The sequence below is a fragment of the Ailuropoda melanoleuca genome, chromosome 14, assembly GCF_002007445.2.
Source record: "Ailuropoda melanoleuca isolate Jingjing chromosome 14, ASM200744v2, whole genome shotgun sequence".
Classification (NCBI taxonomy): domain Eukaryota; kingdom Metazoa; phylum Chordata; class Mammalia; order Carnivora; family Ursidae; genus Ailuropoda; species Ailuropoda melanoleuca.
The window spans coordinates 41,545,153-41,552,368 of NC_048231.1; the positions used below are offsets into that span (position 1 = coordinate 41,545,153).

The 7,216-nt window shown below is 57.1% G+C and overlaps 1 protein-coding gene across 4 annotated transcripts in view; it reads right to left on the reverse strand.

Annotated features, from left to right (window-relative positions):
• BRF1 (BRF1 RNA polymerase III transcription initiation factor subunit) overlaps nt 1–7,210 on the reverse strand; it is a 55,148-nt gene extending 47,938 nt beyond the window's left edge. For all 4 annotated transcript variants that reach the window (XM_019809590.2, XM_034643084.1, XM_011236811.3 and 1 more), the window contains exon 1: nt 7,126–7,210. The gene's annotated coding sequence lies outside the window, so the exon portion shown is untranslated. The remainder of the gene's footprint in view (nt 1–7,125) is intronic.
• Between the last annotated feature and the right edge of the window lie 6 nt (nt 7,211–7,216).

Here is a 7,216-nt window from a genome sequence, read left to right on the forward strand (position 1 = left end):
TGTGTGCCCTGAGCCAGCCCGTGCACAGGAGTTACACCTGCACAGTGGCCGCTGGTCAACACACCCAGCCCCCCCCACCCATAGGACTGTGGGCCTCTGTGGCCGAAAGCCTGTGAGCCAGCTGGCCTACAGGAGGCACTCACGCCTCTACCCACCTATATGCTGCCCACCCACAGAACCGCAGCCTAGGGAGTCCAGGTCCCAAAGGGTGGCCACAGCCAGACCTGCAGGCACTCTTCCTTGGACCTCTCACCGATGCTGAGATGCCCCAGGAAGTGCCATGCACTCTGTTCTGCAAGGCACTGGGGCTGGGACTACTGCCCTGTTACCCTTTGAAAATGGCCAGGTGGACATCTGGATTGTTCACCAGACTTACAAACCCCACCATCGAAGCCAAAGGGTGTCTGGGCAGCCAGGACAAGGCAGTGGAGCTGGGAAGTGCTGCGCATCCCACGGGCCAGTGAGTGACCAAGTGCACACCGCAGAGTGAGAGGCCTCGGCACTTAGGGGACACCTCAGAGCCTCAGCCGCAGGATGTCAGGCCTGCATAAAGGACCAGGACACACGTGAAAATGAAATGGAAACTGAGACCTGGTAGGGACCTGGGAACCCAAATCACGTCTGGGAACAGGCCCCCAGGGAAAGCACATGGCCCACGCCCAGGGCCAGCAGGGACCTTGGGGTCATCCACGGGGAGCCAGCAGCACAGTGCAGAACAAGCATGACCTCCAGAACATCTGGGACTGCAATCAAATCCCAAACCAACACTCACAAGAGTCCTGAAAGATCTCAGCAAAATAGTTCCCAAGTTTAGCCGGCAACAAAAACAAGTAAGATAAGCCAAGAGAACGTGGAAAAGAGCAACAGGTGGGCTTTGCTAGGCAACGCTGGGCCAGGGGCTAGGCCACAGGCTGGCCAGGAGCAGAGCTGAGAGCCGGCTGCCCGGGGGCCCAGCACCCAGCACTCCCGCCACAGGGCAGAGGAGAGGGGCCTGTGGAGGGCTGGGGCCCCCAGCACCCTCCGCTGCCTCCTCCGTGGTTACCATGGTTACGAAGGCCCCAGGACCAGCCCAGTGGCCTCGTCCTGTAGAGTGCAGTGCCCCAGACAGGTGTCCCTCACCACCTGGGGAGTGTTGGTTTCTACTGCTGCCCCAGCAAACCACCACTGCAGACCTGACGCCAAGAATAGGTCACAGAAGATGGAGACGGAGAGGGGCCGGCAGCGGGCCCTCATGGGCGGGAGAGATTCAGGCAGGGCCCAGAGGAGATGCATCCACCTGGACAGGCATCAAGGAGCTTCCAAAACCACCAGCGTGCCGCCTGTCAGCTCCGTAGAGCCTGACAGGCTCACTGGGCTGAGATCAGGGCTCTGCACCTCCTACCCTCTGGTTTTGGTGGCGGTGGCTTTTTACAACTGGAGGATCTTTACATGTGCAATCTTCTCACACGAGAACCACTGAGGAATGCCCACTCCCTCAGAGCACCTGAGCACGACAGCCACATCTTAGCCTGTTTGTTTCCAGCAACCTCCCCAACTTTTAATTTAGGAAAAGAGAAAAATCGCCATGTTGTCTTAATCACAATGGATATGTACTTTTAATAAATACTTGGACTACTGCATTAGAAAAAGGATAATGGGGCACCCGAGAGGCTCGGTCAGTTAAGTGTCTGCCTTCAGCTCAGGTCATGATCCCAGGGTCCTGGGATCGAGCCCCGCGTCGGGCTCCCTGCTCAGCGGAGTCTGCTTCTCCCTCCACCTCTGCTGCTCCCCCTGCTTGCGCTCATTCTCCCTCTCTCACTCTCCAGTGCTCACTCTCCCCCTCTTTCTCAAGTAAATACAAACTTCAAAAAAAAAAAAAAGAAAGAAAGAAAAGAAAAAGGACAATGAAATGGTGTGAACCCCACAAAGCCCTACCTTGCAGGAACAAGGACCCCAGGGGGCCTTCCTCCAGCCACCACTCCCTGCTTAGACACCTTCTGAGGTGGCCAGGGCAGATCACACAGAGATGCTATCTGAAGAAGAGTGGGGGGCGCCTGGGTGGCTCAGTGGGTTGAGCATCTGCCTTCAGCTCAGATCAGGATCTCAGGGTCCTGGGGTCGAGTCCTGCGTTGGGCTCCCTGCTCAGTGGGGAGTCTGCTTCTCCCTTTGCCTTTGCCCCTTCCCCCATTCATGATCTCTCTCTCTCTCAAATAAATAAAATCTTAAAAAAAAAAATGAAGAGTGGGACTTCATTCTGGTTGAGTATTAAATGCAATCTCCTTATTCCCCCCCCCCCAGGACCCCCAGCCCCTTCCCGAGACCTCGACTTCCTGTTCCTGTGCTGTCCTTCCCTGCCTCTCCCTGAGGACTCAGCCACCCTTCCTGGGGCGGCTCCAACCCTGGAGGTGGTCTCCTGAACCACCCCCCCCGTCACATGTGCGCACATTTGCCCCGTGCTCCCTGAGCTCCCTGTGCGTAGCCTCAGGGCATCAGGTGCTCCCAGGAGACACGGGGATCCTGTCCCCTCCACAGACTCAGTTCTCTGTGGCGAGGGGTGGGGGTCAAAGCCTGCTTTGCCAAACTAAGGCGGATTCTTTTATTCAGCAAACAGCACCCACCAGGATTTGGTTACAAGAGATAAAATCTGGAATGCATGCATGGATACTATAAAAAGTGCGCATTTAGCAAATCTCAGCCCATGAAAACCAGGAGGCTAAGGGTCCCATGAAGCATGAAAAAAGCTGAATTACCACCTCCGGTCACAACTGCCAGGAGAGGATACTCTCGGCCTTCAGGTCCCCTTCACGCCAATCCCTCTATTTCCAAAAACATGAGAAATTTTCTGTAAGAAGCTCTTGCAGCAAAAAAAGCACAAGCAGGGGCGCCTGGGCGGCTCAGTCGTTAAGCGTCTGCCTTCGGCTCAGGGCGTGATCCCAGGGTCCTGGGATCGAGCCCTGCATTGGTCTCCCTGCTCTGCTGGGAGCCTGCTTCTCCCTCTCCCACTCCCCCTGTTTGTGTTCCCTCTCTCGCTGGCTGTCTCTCTGTCAAATAAGTAAATAAAATCTTAAAAAAAAAAAAAAAGCACAAGCAGCTGGAAGGCACTGTGGAAGGTACACCCAGGCCAAGACCGCCCCCTCGTGGATGGCGGCAGAGGACCCGATGCCACGCCCAGCGTCCCCTCTGCCTGCAGACCCTGGAACCAGAGGGGCACACGCAGGCCTGACCACTGGGAGCACAGGGACCAGAGCCAGCAGCACCGACACCTCAACACCAGGGAGAGGAGGGCCGGGCTGCACACGTGTGTCCCCATGTCACCCAGAGGCTCCGCCAACATGGGTTGGCACTTTAATAAGTTAAAGGGAGGGTTTCTGTCACTGCCATGTAAGCCCTTCTCCAGAGAGGCCCTGGAAGTAGGCTCAGCAGTACTGCAGCCGGGGTCCCCACGTGGACACAAGCCCCTTTGGGGCTCCCAAAAGACCCTGGACCAGGCCACGGAGCGCTGCGTCCCAGGACGCTGCCCGGACACAGATCTGTGGTGACACCGGGAGCGAAGCAGGGCAGCAGTGGAGACTTCCTCCCACCCGGCGCGGATCCCGAAGAGCCTGTTTGTGGGGATTAAAATTCTGATTGCGGAAACCACGCAGCATGGAGCGTGGTAGATGGAGAAAGCTGCGAATGACATCTTAGAAAGAGCAGCCCTCTCTCACCCTGTGCCTCTGGCACGGAGTTCAGCCAACGTTTCCTGAGAACAGGCACTTTGGCCAGGACACCATCCTGCGCTCAGAGGCCTAAGACACAGGAGGGCTGTGCCTGGGAAAGCCCCTGAGGGGCAGGGCACGGGCTAGGCAGGTTCGGGAGCAGGTCCCACCATTCTTTAGGGCAGAGGGACCTTCCCCAGCAAGCAAGAGCGGCTCCCCCTCTTGGGGGCCCTCCCCATCCAGGGTTGGGGGCCACAAACCTTTCTCATTGTATTACGGCTGGGGGAGTTCATCCAACACGAATGTGTGGAAAGTACTTCACCGCTCCTATCTGTGACGACGCCAGTGCTTACAGACACCTTGACTAAAAGACAAAGTCTGTAGCCACGAAAGTTGTGATTACGGAAACCATGGCAAGTGCTCCCCGAGAGAGAGAGGGAAGGACCCCAGGGGAACCGGAACCACAGGCTCCCTGGTGCCGGAGCTCCCTCTGCCTCTAGGCTGCGTCTCAGGGGAGCAGTGCTGACAACTCCAGGGGGAGGACCACAGAGGGGGTCAGCACCATCAACTACAGAGGGGACGCCCAGGGGAAGAGCTGCTGGCTCTGAGGCCCTAAGGGTGGACACATGGCCCAGGACGCTCACACGTACCTTGCTGGGAACCCTGCTCTGCCCTCCCACTCCCCGACACACTTGGGGTGAGTCCCTCCCCTGGGGAGCGGCAGGACCCTTCTTCAGGACCCCACTAAGGCCCCAGTCAGTCCAGCTTTGCCCACTGATTTGCCACTCTGGCCACATCAAGCTGCCCACCCGTCCTCTGCACTGGCCGCCTTCCTCACACCTGTGCCCGCCAGCGGAAGGACTTGGCTCTGATGTCCCCAGTACCACTCACACCACCTCTGGATGCTGGCCTCACATTTTGCTGGTCCGAGAACATCTTCCGGGGAATCGGGGACCAGAGCTCCTTGGCCCTGGAGGCCAGGCCTGGCACACAACAGGTGCTCACCAGGAAAGGCCCCTGGACAGTCAGGGCCTCTAGCCACATGGCCCTGGTGTCTAACTTACAGAGTCCCAGGTACACCCCTAAGCTAAGGCAGTTCTCAAGGAATAAGAAAGAATGCTTAGGAAAGATAGTGAGCACGGACCGCAGATGAGGGCAGCCCAGGGAGCAAGCTCAGCTTTCAGGGCGAGGCTAGAGCAAAGGAGGACCGAGAAGAGCCAGCTGGCACACGGCCTCTGCCAGGGGTGCTAGAGTAACCTAGAGCAGCCCATGTGCTCACTGCCCTGAGTGGGGAGGGAGGAGGCCACCGGGGCAGAGGGCCGACTGAGGCCCCTCCCCTCTCCCAGGAGCAGTCGGCCCTGCCAGGCTGGGAGCTAAGAGCCCACCACACGTCTGCAGCGCTTCCCTGCGGGCCCCCCATAGAACAAGCCCGTAGGACTGAGCCAGGCTGGGCTGGGGAAGCATCTTCACACCCTTCAAATCATGCCCTCCAACAGCACCCGGCTGTGTGACCGAGCTCACTGCACACAGAAGGGAGCGCATCACTCATGTCCCAGACTCTCGGGGTGTCCCTCCTCTACAGCCTGCTTCCGCAACTGCTGTGAGGGCAGGAGAGGGGTGCACTCAGCACAGCGCCTTTCCACAGGAAACCCTAAGAGTCAGCTCCTACGACCATCTGTTCTTACTGTGGTCCTTACCCTCTTTCCAGTGACTCGAGGGACAGTCTGACAATGTGTGACAAACCCACAACATGGTCCGCGGATTCTCCACCCCAGCAGCCCAGGAAGCCGCCTCAGAAGAGCACGAACACCTGTGCCCTGTGTCAGAGATGATAGGGAGAGAGCGGGAGAGAGAAGCCAACGAGACCCAAAGCTGGTTCTTTGCTAAGATCAACTAAAGTGATAAACTTCCAGCAAGAGAGACAAAGGGAAGAAGAGCGAAGACGTGAAAGAAAGTGTGTGAATGGAGAACCGGGCATCACTAGAGACCCTGCAGACATCAAAAGGACAAGGAAATGGTGCCAACAGCTCTGCAGGCATAAATTCAGCAATTAGATCAAATGGACCAAATCCTCAAAACCACAAACTCACACACGGAGAAGAACGTAATCTAAAATATAACTATTACAACTATTAAAGATACTGGGTGTATAGTTAAAAGCCTTCTGGAACAAAACAAAACAAACACCTCTAGGCCCAGACGGCTACACTGGTAAATTCCACCAAACATTCATGGAAGAAATAACACCAATTCCACACAGTCTCTTCCAAAAAAAAAAAAATAAATAAGGGAAGGGAGCATTTCCCAACGCGTTCCATGAGAGGCATTACCTTGGTATGGAAAGCAAAGACATACCCACATTCCACACAAGCCCCCTCGGCAACATGTCCGCACATCTAATCCAGCCGCACATACAGGAACAGCTCTCCGTGATCAAGTGGGTTCACCCCAGAAGGAAAGGCAGCTCTATGGGCAAAAATCAGCCACACAGACAGACTCCAGAAGAAAACCATGACTGTGTCAGATGATAGAGAAAAAGCCTTGAACAAAATTCAACAGCCACTCGTGATAAAAACTCTCAACAAACTAGGAGTAGAGAGGGAACTTCCTCAACTTTACGGACCAAAAACCTGTAGGTAATGTGGACACTCTGGAAACACACCCAACGCTTCCCCTAAGGCTGGGAACAAGGCAAGCACGTCCGCTGTGAGGCACGAAAGAGAAACAAAAGGAAGAAATAAAACAGACCTTATTTATAAACAACATGACTGTCAAAATAGAAAATCCCCCGAAATCTAAAAACTCCCACAACTAGTAACTAAGTTTAGCAACGTCGCAGGAAACAGGCCAACAACAGAAATCAACCATATTGCCATAGACCAGCAATCAACCGTTAAAAACGGAGTATTTGAGAGCGCCGGCTGGCCGGAGCTGCTCGTAGCCCAGGTGGACGGCCCGCAGGAGCGAAACCGTGTTCACACACAGGGCCACCGCCAGGCTTGCACGCTCGCTGTCCCTCGCCACGACAGTGACCCCCCCCCCAAAGCGCCTGCGCTCGACCTTCTCCATCGTCTGGAGGGGGCACGACTAGGCCCCCCGGGACCAAGTACTGCACTGGCGCCGTCCTGGGCCGAGTCACAGGCAGGGGCGAGGGGAGATGCCAGTCCCCCGAGGTGGGGACCCAGAGCGCATCCCGCGCCTGCTGCGCCTGGGGACAGGGCGCCCCGAAGAGCCGGCCGTCGGCGATGTGGGGCTCCGGAACTTTTCTTTACGCCCGCTGCGCGGACAGCCCCAGGACTGTCTACACACGGGGGGCCGGAGCGCGCCTGCTTCCCTCTCTTGTAAATTCCGTTATTAGTTCACCGGCCCGCCGGCCTCCCGCCCCACGGCCCGGCGCTGGGCACCACCCGGCTTCCCCCCGCTCCCGCGTCCCCCCGCGCGGACCCACCGTCCAGCGACACGAACTGGCCCACGGCCGACGAGCCGCCGCCGCTGTTCTCCACGAACTGCACCTCGGACACGATGATGTTGTCCTCGAG